Genomic DNA, 23,518 nt, shown 5'->3' on the forward strand with positions numbered 1-23,518 from the left:
CTTGTGCTGTTATGCAGTCTCACTTAACAACCGCTGTATATGCCACAACCAACGGAGGAAACTTGGAGGCAAATATCAAAATGTTATTATGAGTTACGGAATTTACCTAAGTGCATTGGTTCTCTCGATGGCAAACATTTCCGTATTCACTACTACTGGGTCCACAGATTATAACTATAAAGGATTCTTTTGAGTAGTTCTAATGGCTCTGTCTGATGCAGATGGAATGTTCACCGGAACAGAGGTTGGACACTACGAACGGTATAGTAACGGTGCTGTGTTCCGCCAATCGACGCTCGCAGAATTATTGCACAGTAATACATTGAGAATACCCGAAGCAACTTCCTTGCCAAGCGGGGCAAATCACAATCATTTTCCGTACTACTTTGTGTCAGATGAAGCATTCCCTCTCCAGCATAATATAATGCTGCCCTTTGCAAAAACAGTTTTAAATGCTGCCAGAAGAGTATTCGACTATCAAGAGGCAGAAAAATGTGTGGAATGCAGCTTTGGAATGCTAACCTCAGAATTTCGTCTACTTGACCGACCGGCTTATACCAACAGAAGTAACGCTGTACAGACCATTAAGGCAGCGTTCGTGCTTCGTAATTTTGCACGCAGACGACAAGGTCAACCTTATGTTCGGCAACAATTTAATAAGTGTTCTGTGATACCAGCATTAGCAGATAACAGGGCGTTCAGTCCATGCAACAATCTGAACGAAGCAAACCGCTAACAAAAGAAACTAGGTGAACAGTTGCTCAAACCTACTGGTGCAATCCCTACACTGTGGAGATGTGTACGTTTACAAGACCCACAAATTTTTTACATACCTGTAAACAGTTCAAATTCAAATAAAAAATAAACAAAATTTAAAATAAAACAGTAGGGCGTAGTTCATTATAGAGCCCCATTTGTTAATTTTTTAAAAAAATGTTTAGTTCTTAAATTTACCACGTTAATGAAAATTTAATTTGAAGCAACAATTCTGTAAATGACAATTCTGTCTATGTTGTTGTTGTTGTGGTCTTCAGTCCTGAGACTGGTTTGATGCAGCTCTCCATGCTACTCTATCCTGTGCAAGCTTCTTCATCTCCCAGTACCTACTGCAACCTACATCCTTCTGAATCTGCTTAGTGTATTCATCTCTTGGCCTCCCCCTACGATTTTTACCCTCCACGCTGCCCTCCAATACTAAATTGGTGATCCCTTGATGCCTCAGAACATGTCCTACCATCCGATCCCTTCTTCTGGTCAAGTTGTGCCACAAACTTCTCTTCTCCCCAATCCTATTCAATACCTCCTCGTTAGTTACGTGATCTACCCATCTAGTCTTCAGCATTCTTCTGTAGCACCACATTTCAAAAGCTTCTATTCTCTTCTTGTCCAAACTATTTACCGTCCATGTTTCACTTCCATACATGGCTACACTCCATACAAATACTTTCAGAAACGACTTCCTGACACTTAAATCTATACTCGATGTTAACAAATTTCTCTTCCTCAGAAACGCTTTCCTTGCCATTGCCAGTCTACATTTTATATCCACTCTACTTCGACCATCATCAGTTATTTTGCTCCCCAAATAGCAAAACTCCTTTACTACTTTAAGTGTCTCATTTCCTAATCTAATACCCTCAACATCACCCGACTTAATTCGACTACATTCCATTATCCTCGTTTTGCTTTTGTTGATGTTCATCTTATATCCTCCCTTCAAGACACCATCCATTCCGTTCAACTGCTCTTCCAAGTCCTTTGCTGTCTTTGACAGAATTACAATGTCATCGGCGAACCTCAAAATTTTTATTTCTTCTCCATGGATTTAAATTCCTACTCCAAATTTTTCTTTTGTTTCCTTCACTGCTTGCTCAATATACAGATTGAATAACATCGGAGAGAGGCTACAATCCTGTCTTACTCCCTTCCCAACCACTGCTTCCCTTTCATGCCCCTCGACTCTTATAACTGCCATCTGGTTTCTGTACAAATTGTAAATAGCCTTTCGCTCCCTGTATTTTACCCCTGCCACCTTTAGAATTTGAAAGAGAGTATTCCAGTCAACATTGTCAAAAGCTTTCTCTAAGTCTACAAATGCTAGAAACGTAGGTTTGCCTTTCCTTAATCTTTCTTCTAAGTTAAGTCGTAAGGTCAGTATTGCCTCACGTGTTCCAGTATTTCTACGGAATCCAAACTGATCTTCCCCGAGGTCGGCTTCTACTAGTTTTTCCATTCGTTTGTAAAGAATTCGTGTCAGTACTTTGCAGCTGTGGCTTATTAAACTGATTGTTCGGTAATTTTCACATCTGTCAACACCTGCTTTCTTTGGGATTGGAATTATTATATTCTTCTTGAAGTCTGTGGGTATTTCGCCTGTTTCATACATCTTGCTCACCAGATGGTAGAGTTTTGTCAGGACTGCCTCTCCCAAGGCCGTCAGTAGTTCCAATGGAATGTTGTCTACTCCGGGGGCCTTTTTTCGACTCAGGTCAATTCTGTCTAATTGAATTATAATTAATGTATCCACTACACGCGTCAAAAAAGTTTTGCATCACCTCGGTTCCGAGAGTTCCGGAACCTGCACAGAAAATTGGAATAGAGGTCAACATAAACATCATTTCCGCCCTTTTTATTGCTCATCAAAACCACACACTGCATATTGTACCACCGTACAGCGAGACCTTCAGAGTGATGGTGCAGACTGCTGTACACACCGGTACCTCTAACACCCAGTAGCACGTCCTCTTTCCTTGATGCATGTCTGTATCCGTCGTGGAATACTATCCACAAGTTTATCAAGGCACTGTCGGTCCAGATTGTCCCACTCCTCTACGGCGGTTCGGCGTAGATCCCTCAGAGTGGTTGGTGGGTCACGTCGTTCCAGCAGCCCTTTTCAACCTGTCCCAGGCATGTTCGATAGGGTTCATGTCTGGAGAACATGCTGGCCACATGTCGTTATCCTGCAGGAAGTTATTCACAAGACGTGCACGATGCGGGCGCGAATTGTCGTCCGCGAAGACGAATGCCTCGCCAGTATCCTGCCGACGTGGATGCACTATCGGTCGGAGGATGGCGTTCACGTATCGTACAGCCGTTACGACACCTTCCGTGACCACCAGGCGGCGTACGTCGGCCCCACATAATGCCACCCCAAAACAGCAGGGGACCTCCGCCTCGTTGCACTGCCGGCCGCGGTGGCCGTGCGGTTCTAGGCGCACAGTCCGGAACCGCTTGACTGGTACGGTCGCAGGTTCGAATGCTGCCTCGGGCATGGATGTGTGTGACGTCCTTAGATTAGTTAGGTTTAAGGGGCTCCGGAAAGGCTCAAAATCATGAAAAGTTCAATTTTTACTTTTTTGCGTTTTCTGAATCTGCAGACTATTACCTTTTAATAGATATATAATTTATTCAATTCCGAAGACTACAACTATTTTTAAATTTTTTTTGAAATGTGTTCTACATGGGCGTGACCCACTGTGGCGCTGTTAAACTGCTGTCAAATGGTGTTATTATTAACGTCCGTGTTCATCAGGTACATTTTAGTGATGTGAGATGAAGTATGTGTTGTGGCTAACCTATTTTCAGAGACTTAGCAGCACCTGAACTGTTGAAAAAGTGTATTCACGGAAAAACTCAAAACCCCAATGAAAGTGTAAATAGTGTTATATTGTCGAGAATCCCCAAGACTGTATTTGTTGGAATAGAAACACTTCACTTTGGTGTGTATGATGCTGTTGCGACTTTCAATGATGGCAACATTGTAAGGTGCAAGGTATTTAGAAATATGGGAATGAAGATAGGTTCTAACATGGTACGAGCGATGCTTGCTTTAGACAAGGAACGCCTTCGGGCTGCAGACAGGGCTGTAAAGAGTCTAGAAATACAAGCAATAGTAAACAGGAGGAGGAACAAGAGGAAGCTGGAGGAGGAGTTTGCAGAGGATGAAGATAATCCATCCTATGGACCTGGAATGCACTAAAAAGTTAATACAATCTTTGTCGCTCGATTCCCAAAACTTTTATTTTCTCATAGTAATTACATGTTTTCTAAGGATCTTCCAAACATATTTGTTTCAAACTTTCAGTAAATGTTACACAGTACCTTCTGCATAATTTAACACAGCCTTTTTCCAAAAAACTCTATATTTTTGAATACATAAATAAAAAATTGCAAAAAATGTTGTGAATTTTCATTACAATTGAAAAAAAATCATCTTTAATAACTGAACAAAAATTTTGTAAAATCCCTGTGTTAAGTTGTAGCCCATATTCCAATAAATAATCTGTAAAAAGTTCAACTTCCTACCTCAAATACTTGGTGAGGAAAGATGTAATTTATAAGCGTTATTTTAACATTGCAAGTATAGGGCGTTCCGGAGCCCCTTAAGTAGTTCTAAGGTCTAGGGGACTGATTACCACAGATGTTAAGTCCCATATTGCTCAGAGCCATTTCAGCCTTCTTGCACTCTCTGGATAGTGTGTCTGAGGCGTTCAGCCTAACCGGCTTGCCTCCAAACACGTCTCCAACGATTGTCTGGTTGAAGGCACATGCGACAATCATCGGTGAAGAGAACGTGATGGCAATCCTAAGCGGTCCATTCGGCGTGGTTGTTGGGTGCTGCAGGGTGTCGTGGTTGCAAAGACGGACCTCGCCGTGGACGTCGGGAGCCAAGTTGCGCATCGTGCAGCCTGTTGCGCGCAGTTTGAGTCGTAACACGACGTCCTGTGGCTGCACGAAAAGTATTATTCAACTTGGCGGCGTTGCTGTCAGGCTTCCTCCGAGCCATAATCCGTAGGTAGCGGCCATCCTCTGCAGTAGTAGCCCTCGGGTGGGCTGAGCGAGGCATGTCGTCAACAGTTCCTGTCTCTCTGTGTCTCCTCCACGTCTGAACAACATCGCTTTGGCTCACTCCGAGACGCCTGGACACTTCCCATGTCGAGAGCCCTTGAAAGGTCTCTGTCGGATTCCTTTCATGTTTAATTTCTTAAATCTATTGTCATTAACGGCATAAATTCCTCTTCTAAATTTACTGTGGCGTTTCTGACTATCTGGGAGGAGACTGAGTAGTGGAACGTGTTACTTTTACACATAAACAAGAACGATCTGTCACACTACTACACTTTAAAACACAGTTTATATGTAATTCATGTCACACAGCCTCATACGGAACCTACATCCGCTTTCTTTTATATACTGTATATGATAAGACACCGTCATCCCCCTTCCCTTCTGTGTGAGAGGATGAATGAGCAAACGTATTTCTAGTTGCATGCTTGAGGGTAGCAGACAAGGCTGTCTGCTAGAGAACAGTAGGACCAACGTCGGAACAGGTAGGTACGCTTTCTAAAAGCAAAGAGGTTTCTATCCTTAGTATGGTCCTGTCCGTCCCTTGTCATGTTGGTGTAGGAAGCTGCCCCTCTGGCCACTTCCGTTTGTATTTGTGAGCCACCCCTCAGGAAGGAACCAAGTGAGTCGGTCCGTGGCGAGCGTCTGAAGTGGTAAGATCTCCGGCTAAGCGCGTGTCTGCCAAGTCCGTAGGACAATGGATTTCTTAAGTTCAGCCTAACTGAAAATTTAATCACCTTTATTTCAGGTTTAGCTCTAAAATATCTAATGTTATCTTAAATTGCAGCGCAGTGTAATTCTCGTGTGAAGTTCAGATTATTTTCCGGCAGTTGCTTTGTCGCTACTTTGTGAGTAAAGTGGAACCACGTGTTGATCAGTAACTCTAACTAAGATCAATCTTAAATGCGAATGCTTGTGTGATTATAACGTCTCGTCTTGACAATATTTTTCAATATAGCAACTTTTCTTTATGTTCAACCCACGTGGGGTGTACTTTGCGAGACCAGTACCACGTGCTTATATAACTGCTTGACCCGTCAGGTTAACAGTAAGACGTTAGTAACCAGTTCGAGGTTTTTCTTTTGTAAATTGCTTTTCGATCTAATTTATTTTAATTATCAAAATTATTGTGGAGTTATACGCTTTGTGTAAACCAAGTTGACCACGTGAAGCATGTGGTGTAATCATCAAAGTAGCCCTCAGCTATTCTTTTTGGGAAGATTTCACAGAGAGTTAGTATGAATTTAGTATACCAGTGTGTGGTAATTACATGACGGACAGGATTGTGCTACGAACGTATCTTCTTTGGGTGAAAATTTGAATCTGTTGGTAGTGGTTAACTTTCTCTTGCATACGTTTCAACGTTCTTTGTGTGTTGTTTTATGAATGCAGTGTTGTATGCAGTTTCCCAATCTTGGCTCCATATTTGATGTGTTCCGTAAGATTACAAACTCACATTTTCACAATCCTAAATAAGGCACCAGCTCAGTTATAACTCACGTTTAATATGCTGAAATTTCAATGATCAATGTTAAAATAAATTTCCCAAATATAAACTGATTTCTTTCTTTTTATTTAAATTCTCCTTATATATATATATATATATATATATATATATATATATATATATATATATATATATATATATATATATATATATTACCGGTTGTTGTACGACTATTAAAAGATTATAATTAATGTTAGTCTGTTTTGGGAATTTGGTAAACCTAGACTAGTTACCTGGTGAAACAGTTGCGCAGTAATGCAAGGTTAACTTCCCCAGACAGCTCACAGCTTTTAACCCGCTTTTATTGTCCATCAGTACCGCTTTCATCATAGCAAATTAAAGTAACAAACTTACACCCTTCCTGGCACAAAGTAACAATGCGGACGCGGTCGAACTGCGGTATTGACCGTCCAGGGATGGTTGGACACGAGCCCTATACCTCCTCCCTGGTGGGATGACTGGAACTGATCGGCTGTGGGATCCCCTCCGTCTAATAGGCGCTGCTCATGCACGGTTGTTTACATCTGTGGGCGGGTTTAGTGACATCTCTGAACAGTCAAAGAGAGTGTGTCTGTGATCCAATATCCACACTCAACGTCTGTCTTCAGGAGTTCTGGGAACCTGGGTGACGCAAAACTTTTTTTGGTGTGTGTATAACTGAATTACTTATTTGCCGGCAGGTGTGGCCGAGCGGTTCTAAGCGCTTCAGTCTGGATCCGCGGCAGGTTGGAATCCTGCCTCGGGCATGGATGTGTGTGATGTCCATACGTTAGTTAGGTTTAAGTAGTTCTAAGTTGTAGGCGACTGATGACCTTAGAAGTAAAGTCCCACAGTGCTCAGAGCCATTTTTGAATTACTTATTTCGTGTGAGAGCTTCAAAATATTTACAGTATGAGTTAATGCCATTACAATTTCATTACTCACTTGTCTGTGTCTTTTATTCCTGATGCACTGATGACCTTTCACTAAATTAATGAACGGAAGTAGAGAATTGTCTTGTTCCCGTCATGCCAACAGCTGCTAATCGCTGCAGAGGGCGGCAAGCGGCGCCGCAGGCAGATACGTCGCTTACGACATGCTGCGCTATCGCGCCGACGTGCACCTTTCGTATCGCCTCCCTTTAGATTTAGAGTAGCTGTCCGTGCGTGTCTCGCATCGTGTGTCGCTTTCGATACATCCCTTAAGCCGTCGGCACACGGACCGTGCTGTCGAACGTTAACGTTGAGCGTGCCGAGTTCAACGTGCTGCTGAACGCTCAGGAACGATGCGACTTGTGCACACGGTACGTGGGCCACAACGTGGTATACGCGATCGCAACGCACTCTAGCGGCAGTTGTTTATAGTAGTTCGTAAATCACATTATTTACTCAACGGACGTGCGTAAAATTCCCACGTTGGCTCTATTAAAACGCACATTTTCTCCACCGTCCACGAAAAGGAAAGTACCATGTCCAGTCAATAAGGACACAGCCTTATAACAGTTCCATTACAAACAGCGACGTACAAGTCGGAATACTTCTCTGCATACGATAAACATTATTTCATCATTCCCACATTTCAGTAAAACTCCAGGGTCAGTCTTACTTGATCACTGTTCCTACCCAGTAGCAGAATCCTAGCAACATGTGAATTACGAAGCGTAAAAGAAAAATTAACAAAATAACTTTAGTAGCGCAAGCTGTCCTGTAGATTAAGCCAATGGAATAAAGTCACCCCTCAAAAAAAGGTGACTTTTTATATTTATATAACATCAAATATTATAGCGTATACTTATATTAAACTAATAATAAAGTATCAAAACCTAATAATGCGAATGATAGGAAAAAAATTTTTTGTAGTGTTAAGACGCGAACCACCGCCCCAACAAAATGAGCTTCGAAGGCAGAGACGCTAACCATCACACTAAACCCCTTTCATACTTGTCGTGCTTAATCATATTGTATTAGGGCTTGCTAAAACCGTTAATCGTTTGTAATTACACTCATGGAAATGGAAAAAACAACACATTGACACCGGTGTGTCAGACCCACCATACTTGCTCCGGACACTGCGAGAGGGCTGTACAAGCAATGATCACACGCACGGCACAGCGGACACACCAGGAACCTCGGCGTTGGCCGTCGAATGGCGCTAGCTGCGCAGCATTTGTGCACCGCCGCCGTCAGTGTCAGCCAGTTTGCCATGGCATACGGAGCTCCATCGCAGTCTTTAACACTGGTAGCATGCCGCGACAGCGTGGACGTGAACCGTATGTGCAGTTGACGGACTTTGAGCGAGGGCGTATAGTGGGCATGCGGGAGGCTGGGTGGACGTACCGCCGAATTGCTCAACACGTGGGGCGTGAGGTCTCCACAGTACATCGATGTTGTCGCCAGTGGTCGGCGGAAGGTGCACGTGCCCGTCGACCTGGGACCGGACCGCAGCGACGCACGGATGCACGCCGAGACCGTAGGATCCTACGCAGTGCCGTAGGGGACCGCACCGCCACTTCTCAGCAAATTAGGGACACTGTTGCTCCTGGGGTATCTGCGAGGACCATTCGCAACCGTCTCCATGAAGCTGGGCTACGGTCCCGCACACCGTTAGGCCGTCTTCCGCTCACGCCCCAACATCGTGCAGCCCGCCTCCAGTGGTGTCGCGACAGGCGTGAATGGAGGGACGAATGGAGACGTGTCGTCTTCAGCGATGAGAGTCGCTTCTGCCTCGGTGCCAATGATGGTCGTATGCGTGTTTGGCGCCGTGCAGGTGAGCGCCAGAATCAGGACTGCATACGACCGAGGCACACAGGGCCAACACCCGGCATCATGGTGTGGGGAGCGATCTCCTACACTGGCCGTACACCACTGGTGATCGTCGAGGGGACACTGAATAGTGCACGGTACATCCAAACCGTCATCGAACCCATCGTTCTACCATTCCTAGACCGGCAAGGGAACTTGCTGTTCCAACAGGACAATGCACGTCCGCATGTATCCCGTGCCACCCAACGTGCTCTAGAAGGTGTAAGTCAACTACCCTGGCCAGCAAGATCTCCGGATCTGTCCCCCATTGAGCATGTTTGGGACTGGATGAAGCGTCGTCTCACGCGGTCTGCACGTCCAGCACGAACGTTGGTCCAACTGAGGCGCCAGGTGGAAATGGCATGGCAAGCCGTTCCACAGGACTACATCCAGCATCTCTACGATCGTCTCCATGGGAGAATAGCAGCCTGCGTTGCTGGGAAAGGTGGATATACACTGTACTAGTGCCGACATTGTGCATGCTCTGTTGCCTGTGTCTATGTGCCTGTGGTTCTGTCAGTGTGATCATGTGATGTATCTGACCCCAGGAATGTGTCAATAAAGTTTCCCCTTCCTGGGACAATGAATTCACGGTGTTCTTATTTCAATTTCAGGAGTGTATGTTACTGATTGAAATTTAATTATAACAAATTGTACCAAGAACAATGCGTTTTTGGTGGATCGCTGCCTTCAAATAGCAGCGATCGCTGCCTTCAAATAGCCTACTCTCATAATACGCAGGTTACAATAATGCTTTTGCCACGAATATGATGTTCCTCACAATTTTATTGGAACGAATCACACAACTAACAACGGGTTTTTCAGTGATTCTCAATTTGCTGGGGCTCAGAAACCGAATATATACATATAGGTTTGAAATGAACGCCAATATGGCGCCTCACAACTCTGTACTGATGGGAGACGGCGTGCGTGTGACGTAGGTGGCGCTGTGCCATCTCATTGGTCAACGCTCAGACGCACGCTCGTAATATCTGACATGCCAGATACTGCTCCGCACGTTCGGAAAGACTCCCGAACGTGCTATTCCACGCTGTGACGTCAGAAACTCGGCACGCTCAACGCTCAACGTTCGGATGCACGGTCCGTGTGCCGACGGCTTCATCTTACAGACCGGGCGAGGTGGCGCAGTGGTTAGCACACTGGACTCGCATTCGGGAGGACGACGGTTCAATCCCGTCTCCGGCCATCCTGATTTAGGTTTTCCGTGATTTCCCTACATCGCTTCAGGCAAATGCCGGGATGGTTCCTTTGAAAGGGCACGGCCGATTTCCTTCCCCGTCCGTCCCTAACCCGAGCTTGCGCTCCGTCTCTAATGACCTCGTTGTCGACGGGACGTTAAACGACACTAACCCAACCTTATCTTACCTCGGCGTTGTATGTACGGCGCCTCGAGTTGGTTTGAGCAGTTGCCAGCAAGCTGGTGCGCATGCGCAGAGCCGAATTCGCGTACGAGCAGCGCCCTCCTCCCGCTTCTGGCTGCCTGAACCGTGGCTGCCTGCCGTGCGAGCAGTAGCAGCAAGTAGCCACACGCTGCCCGCAAAATTTCCTCTGGCGCTCCAGAGCAGTCTGAGTTATAGCGGATGGACCATCCTGCACGTCACCCGTGTATATGTTTCGTGACGTTGCTGATCACTGCTCATTTGCAGCTCCCACGTTAAATGGTAACACAGCAGATTTCTGTGGCCGGGAGCCATGAAGTGAGTTAATATACAGGGTTATTACAAATGATTGAAGCGATTTCACAGCTCTACAATAACTTTATTATTTGAGATATTTTCACAATGCTTTGCACACACATACAAAAACTCAAAAAGTTTGTTTAGGCATTCACAAATGTTCGATATGTGCCCCTTTAGTGATTCGGCAGACATCAAGCCGATAATCAAGTTGCTCCCACACTCGGCGCAGCATATCCCCATCAATGAGTTCGAAAGCATCGTTGATGCGAGCTCGCAGTTCTGGCACATTTCTTGGTAGAGGAGATTTAAACACTGAATCTTTCACATAACCCCACAGAAAGAAATCGCATGGGGTTAAGTCGGGAGAGCGTGGAGGCCATGACATGAATTTCTGACCGTGATCTCCACCACGACCGATCCATCGGTTTTCCAATCCCCTGTTTAAGAAATGCCGAACATCCTGATCGAAGTGCGGTGGAGCACCATCCTGTTGAAACATGAAGTCGGCGCTGTCGGTCTCCAGTTGTGGCATGAGCCAATTTTCCGCAGGCTACGCGTGAAACTTGCCCGCACGCGTTCAACCGTTTCTTCGCTCACTGCAGGCCGACCCGTTGATTTCCCCTTACAGAGGCATCCAGAAGCTTTAAACTGCGCATACCATCGCCGAATGGATTTAGCAGTTGGTGGATCTTTGTTGAACTTCGTCCTGAAGTGTCGTTGCACTGTTATGACTGACTGATGTGAGTGCATTTCAAACACGACATGCGCTTTCTCGGCTCCTGTCGCCATTTTGTCTCACTGCGCTCTGGCGGCAGAAACCTGAAGTGCGGCTTCAGCCGAACAAAACTTTATGAGTATTTCTACGTATCTGTAGTGTGTCACGACCATATGTCAATGAATGGAGCTACAGTGAATTTATGAAATCGCTTCAATCATTTGTAATAGCCCTGTACATTCCTGTAACCATTGGTGGCTAAATTAAATTAGTAGTTTCAAGTTCCTGATTTTATATTCTATCTACGTTATCAGCAATCAACCATTAGTCGTCCTAATTAAGTTATTTTTGTCGGTCAGGTACGTAAATTTGCTTCTATTAATATTTTCGGCCGAGGGTGTCAATGTATTTGAAACGCAGTGTTTCATTCCGAACCTTTAGCTACTATCAACTTTAAAGAGCACATTTTCATTTTCTGGCACGAATGGCATTATACCACAGTAAAGAACCAAACTCGTACTCCAAAATAATTGGTATTCCGAAGATCACGTAGAAAAGCTCAATATCAGGTACTTCAGTGCGAATCTGGGCAGAGAAAAAAGTGCACTTTGAGCCGATTTAAGCGGTTTAGTAACATTTACAAACTTCCGATGCTATTGGACTACTCTCTCATGTCCTGTATCTCTCATGACTCTGTAAGATCTCTTAACGCTATATACGCTATGTGATGAAAAGTATCCGGAAGCTGGAAGGTTTGTTGGGGAGTGGCAGCCCATTCTTCACGGAGTGCTGCACCGAGGACAAGTATCGATGTCGGTCGGTGAGGCCTGGCACGAAGTCGGCGTTCCAAAACATCCCAAAAGGTGTTCAGTGGGATTCAGGTCAGGACTCTGTGCAGGCCAGTTCATTACAGGGATGTTACTGTCGTCTAACCACTCCACCACAGGCCGTGCATTAACAACAGGTGCTCGACCGTGTTGAAAGATGCAATCGCCATCCCCGAATTGCTCTTCAACAGTGCGAAGCAACAAGGTGCCCAAAACATCAGTCTAGGCCTGTGCTGTGATAGAGCCACGCAAAACAAGAAGGGGTGCGAGCCCCCTCCGTGAAAAACACGACCACACCGTAACACCACCGCCTCGGAATTTTACTGTCAGATGACGTTCACAGGGCATTCGCCATACCCACGCCCTGCCATCGGATCGCCACATTGTGTACCGTGATTCGTCACTCCACTCTTCAATCGTCCAATTTTTACACTCCTTACGCCCAGCGAGGGTGGGAATTTAAGAAGATGGGACCTGGATAAACTGAAAGAACCAGAGGTTGTACAGAGTTTCAGGGAGAGCATAAGGGAACAATTGACAGGAATGGGGGAAAGAAATACGGTAGAAGAAGAACGGGTAGCTTTGAGGGATGAAATAGCGAAGGCAGCAGAGGATCAAGTAGGTAAAAAGACGAGGGCTAGTAGAAATCCTTGGGTAACAGAAGAAATATTGAATTTAATTGATGAAAGGAGAAAATATAAAAAGGCAGTAAATGAAGCAGGCAAAAAGGAATACAAACGTCTCAAAAATAAGATCGACAGGAAGTGCAAAATGGCTAAACAGGGATGGCTAGAGGACAAATGTAAGGATGTAGAGGCTTATCTCACTAGCGGTAAGATAGATACTGCCTACAGGAAAATTAAAGAGACCTTTGGAGATAAGAGAACCACTTGTATGAACATCAAGAGCTCAGATGGAAACCCAGTTCTAAGCAAAGAAGGGAAAGCAGAAAGGTGGAAGGAGTATATAGAGGGTCTATACAAGGGCGATGTACTTAAGGACAATATTATGGAAATGGAAGAGGATGTAGATGAAGATGAAATGGGAGATACGATACTGCGTGAAGAGTTTGACAGCCCTGGGTGAAACAAGGCCCCCGGAATAGACAACATTCCATTGGAACTACTGACGGCCTCGGGAGAGCCAGTCATGACAAAACTCTACCACCTGGTGAGCACGATGTATGAGACAGGCGAAATACCCACAGACTTCAAGAAGAATATAATAATTCCAATCCCAAAGAAAGCAGGTGTTGACAGATGTGAAAATTACCGAACAATCAGTTTAATAAGCCACAGCTGCAAAATACTAACACGAATTCTTTACAGACGAATGGAAAAACTAGTAGAAGCCGACCTCGGGGAAGGTCAGTTTGGATTCCGTAGAAATACTGGAACACGTGAGGCAATACTGACCTTACGACTTATCTTAGAAGAAAGATTAAAGGAAGGCAAACCTACGTATCTAGCATTTGTAGACTTAGAGAAAGCTTTTGACAATGTTGACTGGAATACTCTCTTTCAAATTCTAAAGGTGGCAGCGGTAAAATACAGGGACCGAAAGGCTATTTACGATTTGTACAGAAACCAGATGGCACTTATAAGAGTCGAGGGACATGAAAGGGAAGCAGTGGTTGGGAAGGGAGTAAGACAGGGTTGTAGCCTCTCCCCAATGTTATTCAATCTGTATATTGAGCAAGCAGTAAAGGAAACAAAAGAAAAATTCGGAGTAGGTATTAAAATCCATGGAGAAGAAATAAAAACTTTGAGGTTTGCCGATGACATTGTAATTCTGTCAGAGACAGCAAAGGACTTGGAAGAGCAGTTGAACGGAATGGATAGTGTCTTGGAGGGAGGATACAAGATGAACATCAACAAAAGCAAAACGAGGATAATGGAATGTAATCGAATTAAGTCGGGTGATGCTGAGGGTATTAGATTAGCAAATGAGGCACTTAAAGTAGTAAAGGAGTTTTGCTATTTGGGGAGCAAAATAACTGTTGATGGTCGAAGTAGAGAGGATATAAAATGTAGACTGGCAATGGCAAGGAAAGCGTTTCTGAAGAAGAGAAATTTGTTAACATCGAGTATAGATTTAAGTGTCAGGAAGTCATTTCTGAAAGTATTTGTATGGAGTGTAGCCATGTATGGAAGTGAAACATGGACGGTAAATAGTTTGGACAAGAAGAGAATAGAAGCTTTTGAAATGTGGTGCTACAGAAGAATGCTGAAGATTAGATGGGTAGATCACATAACTAATGATGAAGTATTGAATAGAATTGGGGAGGAGTATGTGGCACAACTTGACAAAATGAAGGGACCGGTTAGTAGGACGTGTTCTGAGGCATCAAGGGATCACCAATTTAGTATTGGAGGGCAGCGTGGAGGGTGAAAATCGTAGAGGGAGACCCAGAGATGAATACACTAAGCAGATTCAGAAGAATGTAGGTGGCAGTAGGTACTGGGAGATGAAGAAGCTTGCACAGGATAGAGTAGCATGGAGAGCTGCATCAAACCAGTCTCAGGACTGAAGACCACAACAACAACAACAACAACTCTACGGTCGCAGGTTCGAATCCTGCCTCGTGCATTGATGTGTGTGATGTCCTTAGGTTAGTTATGTTTAAGTAGTTCTAAGTTCTAGGGGAGTGATGACCACAGAATTTAAGTCCCATAGTGCTCAGAGCCATTTGAGCCATGCAGTTTGGAATTCCTGTGTGATGGTCTGGACAGATGCCTCCCTCTTACACATTACGACCCTCTTCAACTGTCGGCGGTCTCTGTCAGTCAACAGACGAGGTCGGCCTGTACGCTTTTGTGCTGTACGTGGCCCTTCACGTTTCCACTCCAGTATCACGACGGAAACAGTGGACCTAGGGATGTTTAGGAGTGTGAAAATCTCGCGCACAGACCTGTAACACAAGTGACACCCAATCATCTGACCACGTTCGAAGTCCGTGAGTTCCGCGGAGCGCCCCATTTTGCTCTCTCACGATGTCTGATGACTACTGAGGTCTCAGATATGGAGTACCTGGCAGTAGGTGACAGCGCAATGCGGCTAATATGAAAAACGTATTTTTTGGGGGTGTCCCTATACTTCTGATCACATATTGTACGTACGAACATACGTAAATATTCACTTGAAGCTGAGTGAGTGGGCTAATTTGCTCAGTAGTTTCGAATTAAATACGTCGTTTCAGATACACTGACAACTGTAGCGCTATTTTACCAACCTGCCTTCTGTGAAACGCAGTGTTTTCCGATCACAAGACACTTGCCTACTGCTTCCTCTAGGCTTGACGTTATTTCTCAATTTCTGTTGTTGACATCTTAAATTTCTGGAATGCCTTTGTATAAGACTATATTGTAGACTGGCAGCATTCTGTGTTTTATCGTTTTAACTCCCCACATGGGTTTATATTTTTTTTTATAGAGAAGAATATAAACTATCAGTTGGTACAGTTTCTTTGCCTTACAGACAACATTGTTAGTTGTTTAGACATTTTGAAAAAGAAAATGAAATATTTTGCAGTGAACACATGGTGTGTCGTGCGGCGATCACTCTGTTTTCAAAATAATTGGAAAGCCACGATCGTTTCAATATCGTTTAGTAGATGGCCGGTTTCAGCACTCTGAAGGTGCCATCATCAGATCTGAAACGTGTGAATCCACGTTTCAGGTCCCACGATGGTAACTTCAGAGTGCTGAAACCGGCCATCTAGTAAACGATATTGAAGCTATCGTGGCTTTTGTAACGTCTATTAGCAAAGGACATATTTTGTAGTAAAGAGAGAACATTGTGCACCATATTCTGCTATTGTATGAAATTATGTATTTCTTTTATTATTATTATTTATTTTAGATAATATCTGTGTCGGCGAGTACTGAAACCGCACAGACGATAAATATCATACAAAGATGAAAAAATACCACTAGTATAAATAATACAGAACGAACATTAATTTCTCGGTCTTCTTCTTGGAGTTGTACGAGTAAGATAGCCTGTGACGTTGCCGTGAATGCTAACGTAGTCTTCTTTTGTCATGGTCAACGGATGTACGCCATTACGTACTCATTGTAAAAGGTGTGTATTAGTTAAAATATGTGAATGTTTTGAATAGAGTTATTTAAATGAAACCTTGCATTATTATTTGTGGTAGCTTGCTCGGAATATTATCCCATCCTTTTAAGAAATTTTCAGTTATTTAAATATTATCCGTGGAGCAGAGCTGCGCTACGAACGAACGAGACGCTGCCGCGGCGCATTCAAACTGCATTAAAAGAAATCGGTCATACCGCAAAGAAGCGGGAAGGTAATAGTGAAATAAAATCATCTTTTTCAGCTTCCGGACTTGCAGAGCAGCGCAGCAGATTTTATGATGTGTTTTGCAGGTTGACGCGGGCTGCTGATAATATATTGCTAAAACAGTACAAAAGAGATAATTTACCTTCGTAACATAATAGGAATTTTGCTGTGCTTAGTTCTGGTCTGGCAAACCTTATAGTAAAAACGTACTTTTCTCCGACAATAGTCTCATGTTCTTGTGCTAGTCGTGGTAATTATTGGTGTTTTACTCTTAACAAAAATCCACTGCAATAGTTTGATGTTGAACAATCTTTGCGAACTGTAACGTCAGTATTTCATAACAAAGTAATTTTCATTTTCAATAACGATAAAGTAGGGAAGATATGTTGACTTTTATAGTGAGTTACAGTAACGAGAAATGTTCCTTTAATAGAAAGCCAGATACAGAACAATAAGAACCCAATATATTCTGTTTTGTTGAAAATTAATGATTATAAAGAAATTCAAGGCACAGCATTACTAAAAGGTATTTCGCGGCTCTTTTCGTATATGCGTTGTTACGCAAATAATAATAATAAAACAAAGCAAAATAAGAGAAAACAGTTTTTACGAAAAGTGAAACGGACGCGAAACTTTCCAATTATTTTAAGGACATGAAATAGTTTATTGTCCTTTATTCTGGAGTTAGCAACACAAGGAACTGTTTCTTTTATTTTTGCAAGAGATTCGTATTCCTTCTTACTAGCTTTTCGCAGTGTTTTCTAGATGTAAATCTGATTGGAAATGCTACACAACAATAATGGGGAGTACGAATAAAAAAATCTATATTACAGTCACCACATAGCAAAACGTTCGGGAACTTTGAGCTGCAGATTCTAGTATTGAAATGCATATTACGCAAAGAAGTGCTTCGTTACTTCCATTGCTTATCTCGGTATGTTGTTGTTGTGGTCTTCAGTCCTGAGACTGGTTTGATGCAGCTCTCCATGCTACCCTATCCTGTCCAAGCTTCTACATCTCCCACTACTTACTGCAACCTACATCCTTCTGAATCTGCTTAGTGTATTCATCTCCTGGTCTCTCTCTACGATTTTTACCCTCCACGCTGCCCTCCAATACTAAATTGCTGATCCCTTGATGCCTCAGAACATGTCCTACCAATCGATCCCTTACTCTAGTCAAGTTTGCCACACACTTCTCTTCTCCCCAATTCTATTCAATACTTCCTCATTAGTTATGTGATCTAGCCATCTAATCTTCAGCATTCTTCTGTAGCACCACATTTCGAAAGCTTCTATTCTCTTCTTGTCTAAACTATTTATCGTCCTTGTTTCACTTCCATACGTGGCTACACTCCATACAAATACTTTCAGAAACGACTTCCTGAAACTTAAATCTATACTCGATGTCAACAAACTTCTCTTCTTCAGAAACGCTTTCCTTGCCATTGCCAGTCTACCTTTTATATCCTCTCTACTTCGACCATCATCAGTTATTTTGCTCCCCAAATAGCAAAACTCCTTTACTACTTTAAGTGTCTCATTTGCTAATCTAATTCCCTCAGCATCACCCGACTTAATTCGACTACATTCCATTATTCTCGCCTTGCTTTTGTTGATGTTCATCTTACATCCTCCTTTCAAGACACTGTCCATTCCATTCAGCTGCTCTTCCAAGTCCTTTGCTGTCTCTGACAGAATTACAATGTCATCGGCGAACCTCAAAGCTTTTATTTCTTCTCCGCGGATTTTAATACCTACTCCGAATTTTTCTTTTGTTTCCTTTACTGCTTGCTCAATATACAGATTAAATAACATCGGGGAGAGGCTACAACCCTGTCTCACTCCCTTCCCAACCACTGCTTCCCTTTCATGCCCCTCGACTCTTATAAGTGCCATCTGGTTTCTGTACAAATTGTAAATAGCCTTTCGCTCCCTGTATTTTACCCCTGCCACCTTTAGAATTTGATTATCCCGGTAGGATATGATAGGATACGATAAAGCAATTGCTCCAGGTACGACCTACTCGCTCCTCGCAACAACAGGCGGCAGGGCCGCACGTGGCCAAGCGTATGCCCCACCACGCACTAAATTCCAATCAGAAATACGACGGAAGCGTAGGAGCAAACACCGAGCACGGGCTGCTCACGTCGTCGTAGCTGCGCATGCGCAGTGCGGCCTGTTTTCTGGCGCTCTCCGGCAGCTGCTCGAACTGCTGCTGACACACAGTGGCGGGTCCGTGGCGCGCATGCGCAGAGCCGGCGCCGCCGCCACCTGTTGCCGCCTCAAGGTCGCGCCGGGCAGAGGTCGCTGACCCCGCCGCCGCTGCGCCCGGCCTCCACTCGATTCCGCGGGAAACTGAAGTAATGCCTCGCCGCCTGCAGCCAACACCACCTGGACCATGGAGGAAAGAATAAGGGGAGATGGCGCTACGTATCCCAGCCGTACTACGTTTTGAAGCCATGGGGGCGTGGCTCGCTGCCATGACACACTGATAAAAACATTGCCAGTGTGCTATAGCGCTGCGTGTATTACAGTCGCTAATTGCACCGTATACGCGTGTAACGTCATCAGATTGGTTGTTTCAAAGTTTTTGTTTAAAATAAAATCTCGTAAAGGCGAAATTCCGCGTTTCTTCTGATTAAAAATAGTTTTTAATGTAATATTACGAATAGCTAGCCTTCAATGTAAACGATACAATTTTGTTAATTCAGTAATAAACGTGTATCACAAACTAAAAAATAGAAAATGAAAACTAAGTTAGCTATACCCTCACTCCAAAGCCCCATAAATACATCTTGTTTGTAATACGTACTGGGACATTTCAGTTACGTTACACTACTGGGAAACACTGTTCATTACCACCAATATTTACTGAAATACGGTACATAGAATGGCAAATCTACACAGTGTCCTGTTTAGGCCTATACTTTACGCCAGTTAATGCAGTGTTAGCTTTTAATTTGGTACATGATGAAGACAAAGTCAGTTAGTCAACACTTGGATTATCGACGATACGTACGTATTATACTGAAACGTGAAGTTGAAAACTAAGAATTTAATTCTTTGAATTAACATACCTTTTGCAAATGTTTTGGGTGTGTAGGGAAAACTGATGGTACAGCATTTTCTCGGAGCCTTACTGTTGAAAGGGAGGTTCGGTCTATGTCCTCTTCTCGGAAATGCTGAGAACATATAGTGCTCCATTTAGACGCACGCCAATTCTTCCTCCTCACGGCATTCTCCCACAGAGCTTTCCGACTTTCATTTTTAGGAAATCTAAAATCATACAGGAGAACAACACGCTATAGTACAAGTACCGATGTAGCACACGTTCATTCACAATGAAGTTGTAAAATCACACTCAACGAGACAACTTACACATGAAATGTTATTCCCTTCGATTTCGCATCACAATCAGAACGATTCGTACATCCGAACACCACACAAGTCACCATAATAGCGCAAAATCCTTCCAAAAGCGAGCGACAAGCCTATGCACACAAGCTTACAGCAGGAATGTTTTGGTCGGATTGAGATGGCTACCCTCGGCTCCACATAGCTTCACAGCTGTGACGTCACGGCGTCTCCCTCTATTGTTACCTCCCTGACCTGGACTACAGGCCTGCGTGCACACTTGTGACGTCACATACTGATGGCCGGGTCTGTATCGGAACTCTCCTGTTAAGCACTCTGCAGGTATACGAACTTTACCAGTTTTAGAGCTGAGACCGCATAGGGATTCCCGTGTTTCCTCTTCTACACGGCCTTGTAATGAAAGTATGGAAATCTATATCATTGCGTAAAGTAACTGAACAAAACTGCCCTATGATATTTCAAGATGTCAAATTATTTTGACGGTTTGCCTTATATACGCGTTTGTAGGCTCGAATACAAACTGTAATTTTAAATTCTGTCTTTTACCTCAGGAGCTATGTTTTCTTGCAGTAAAAAATCGGCAATATGCAACAACAAGCAGACGTTTTCCGTTTTCAATAAAGCAGCTGGAGCTCCTACAGAATTTAAGAATTCGTTTCCCCGGTTATTTTCGTAAATTTTCCTCTCCAGTTCAAAATTTCCTGACCTCAAACGAAACTCAAATCATTCGACGAAATGGAGCACCTGCTGACGTAATGTTTAATAAATCAAAAAACCCGAAGAAATATTTTATTTCCCTGTTTCTCCAGAACTTTAGAACCTTAAACTTGAAAAGACTGTTTCTCCTGTATCCTTGACTGAAATTCGTGTCACACAGTGCTGTTAATTTAATCATAATGCACTTAGATCGAAATTCTGCTTTCTATACTGCTTAATGTGTCGAACACTCAATTCATTAAAGCAGTTTTCTAACGTAATTTACTCAAATTGAAATTATTTCCGAATATATGTATAAAATCTGTAAAACTGAACAAAATCATTCTGTAGCTCTTGCAAATAAGAGTATTGGAAACTCAATAATCTGGTAGGAATGATAAGGAATACTAAACATTTTCGAGCCACACTAATTAATATAAATATCCTGTGTGAGAATAGTTGCTTCGTATTAACCTCGCAGCAATGGTCCAGAATTAAGAAACAAATTATACTGGTACATGATACGTAACTGCTTTTAAAAACAATGGCAAATGTGGTGCAATGGAAACAAATAACACGCTACAAATTTTTTGTCACTTAGTTACCCTTGAATGATGAGTAGACACAAATTCCTGTCTGGCAATAGCTGCAAACCAGCGATTTCTCAATTTCGCACGTTTGGGAAATGGAAACATGTGCACTTTCATGCCTTTTTGGGACTTGACATTTCCGTGGCAAAAGGGAACGCGACACTTGTATCCGATACTTCGAAGAACTGTAGGCGAATAGTGTATGAAATATATACCACTTTCACGTGGCACACACTTTCAACACAACATACTCGCCAACATTACTGCCGACTACAGATAAGATGGCCAACAGTTTGTGACGTCACGTGCCAATATGGCCGCTGCGCGTAGGCCTTGTGTCTAGAAGGCTGTGCTCCAGTTCGTCCGTACTGTGCAGCACCTTGAAGGGCCACTGCCTCATCTTATCTTCACCTACTGTAGTTATGCGCAGCATAGTCGACTGTTCGGCGCTTGGCGGAGGGTGCATTTTCAGTACTGAAACGTCCCCTTAGAACAATTTATACATGACTGTGCTTAAACTGACACACAATATTTTTAGCGCAACGCAATCTGACTTTCAAAAATCCCTACAAAAGAATGGCCCTGACTAACATTAACCTATAGCCTTTCACAAATCACTTACCTCACAAAAATCTCCGTTACTCGAACTACTGCAATACGGCGAGCGCTACTACTGCCAGCTAAATAAAAGATTCAGACTACTGAAGGCACTAACTACTGATAGGGATAGTTAGCAAATGAAAGATATTAATAGAGAACAAACAATGTATTTACCTTAATAGTCATAATGCATATAGCAGTTCATGACATCAATTTTTACAAATTTCAAACTCTCTCCCCACATCCACCACTGCTGGCGGCTCACCTCCAACTGCGCAACGCTACGCGCTGTTCACATCCAGCTGCCGCTGCCCAACACTACAATGGCAGACAACAATGCAAACTAGCCACAGGCTGCACACAGCACAGCCAGTGATTTTCATACAGAGCGCTACGTAACGTTGCCAATAAGAAAACATAAACAGCCTACTTACATAGCCCCCATGCTCCCCACAAAAAATTTTACAAATTGATTTGGGCAGTGGCCAATAATGATTTGATAAAATTTTTCATAATTACAATAACAAAGATATCAAATGCACACACTTATTGATACAATGTTGGACAAAGGCTAAAATTTTCTCACACTTCATAGGATTTGTCGACCTGGAAAAATCATTCGACAATGTAAAATTGCCCAAGATGTTCAAAATTCTGAGAAAAATAGCGGTAAACTATAGCGAGAGACAGGTAATATATAATATGTACAAGAGGTAACAGGGAATAATAAGAGTGGAGGACTCGGATTAAAAGGGTGTGAAACGTCCCCTTACAACAATTTATACATGACTGTGTTTAAACTGACACACAATATTTTTAGCGCAACGCAATCTGACTATCAAAGATCCCTGCAAAAGAATGGCCCTGAGTAACATTAAACTATACCTTTCAGAAATCACTTACCTCACAAAAATCTTGATTACTCGAACTACTAAATAAAAGATTCAAACTACGGAAGTCACTAACTACTGATAGGGATAGTTAGCAAATGAAAGATTTTAATGGAGAACAAACAATGTATTTACCTTAATATTCATAATTGACATCCAGTCTGGTTGTTGTTGTCTTCAGTCCTGAGACTGGTTTGATGCAGCTCTCCATGCTACTCTATCCTGTGCAAGCTTCTTCATCTCCCAGTACCTACTGCAACCTACATCCTTCTGAATCTGCTTAGTGTATTCATCTCTGGGTCTCCCCCTACGATTTTTACCCTCCACGCTGCCCTCCAATACTAAATTGGTGATCCCTTGATGCCTCAGAACATGTCCTACCAACCGATCCCTTCTTCTGGTCAAGTTGTGCCACAAACTTCTCTTCTCCCCAATCCTATTCAATACTTCCTCATTAGTTATGTGATCTACCCATCTAATCTTCAGCATTCTTCTGTAGCACCACATTTCCAAAGCTTCTATTCTCTTCTTGTCCAAACTATTTATCGTCCATGTTTCACTTCCATACATGGCTACACTCCATACAAATACTTTCATAAATGACTTCCTGACACTTAAATCTATACTCGATGTTAACAAATTTCTCTTCTTCAGAAACGCATTCCTTGCCATTGCCAGTCTACCTT

General features: G+C 43.2%; 1 non-coding gene across 1 annotated transcript; it reads left to right on the top strand.

The window, feature by feature from the left end:
* The first annotated feature begins 10,266 nt into the window (after positions 1 to 10,266).
* On the top strand, positions 10,267 to 10,339 carry Trnaa-cgc (transfer RNA alanine (anticodon CGC)). Its single transcript has one exon. It is a non-coding gene; the product is annotated as a tRNA-Ala (tRNA).
* Positions 10,340 to 23,518: the final 13,179 nt, after the last annotated feature.

Source organism: Schistocerca cancellata, chromosome 11 (genome assembly GCF_023864275.1).
Source record: "Schistocerca cancellata isolate TAMUIC-IGC-003103 chromosome 11, iqSchCanc2.1, whole genome shotgun sequence".
In the NCBI taxonomy this organism is placed as follows: domain Eukaryota; kingdom Metazoa; phylum Arthropoda; class Insecta; order Orthoptera; family Acrididae; genus Schistocerca; species Schistocerca cancellata.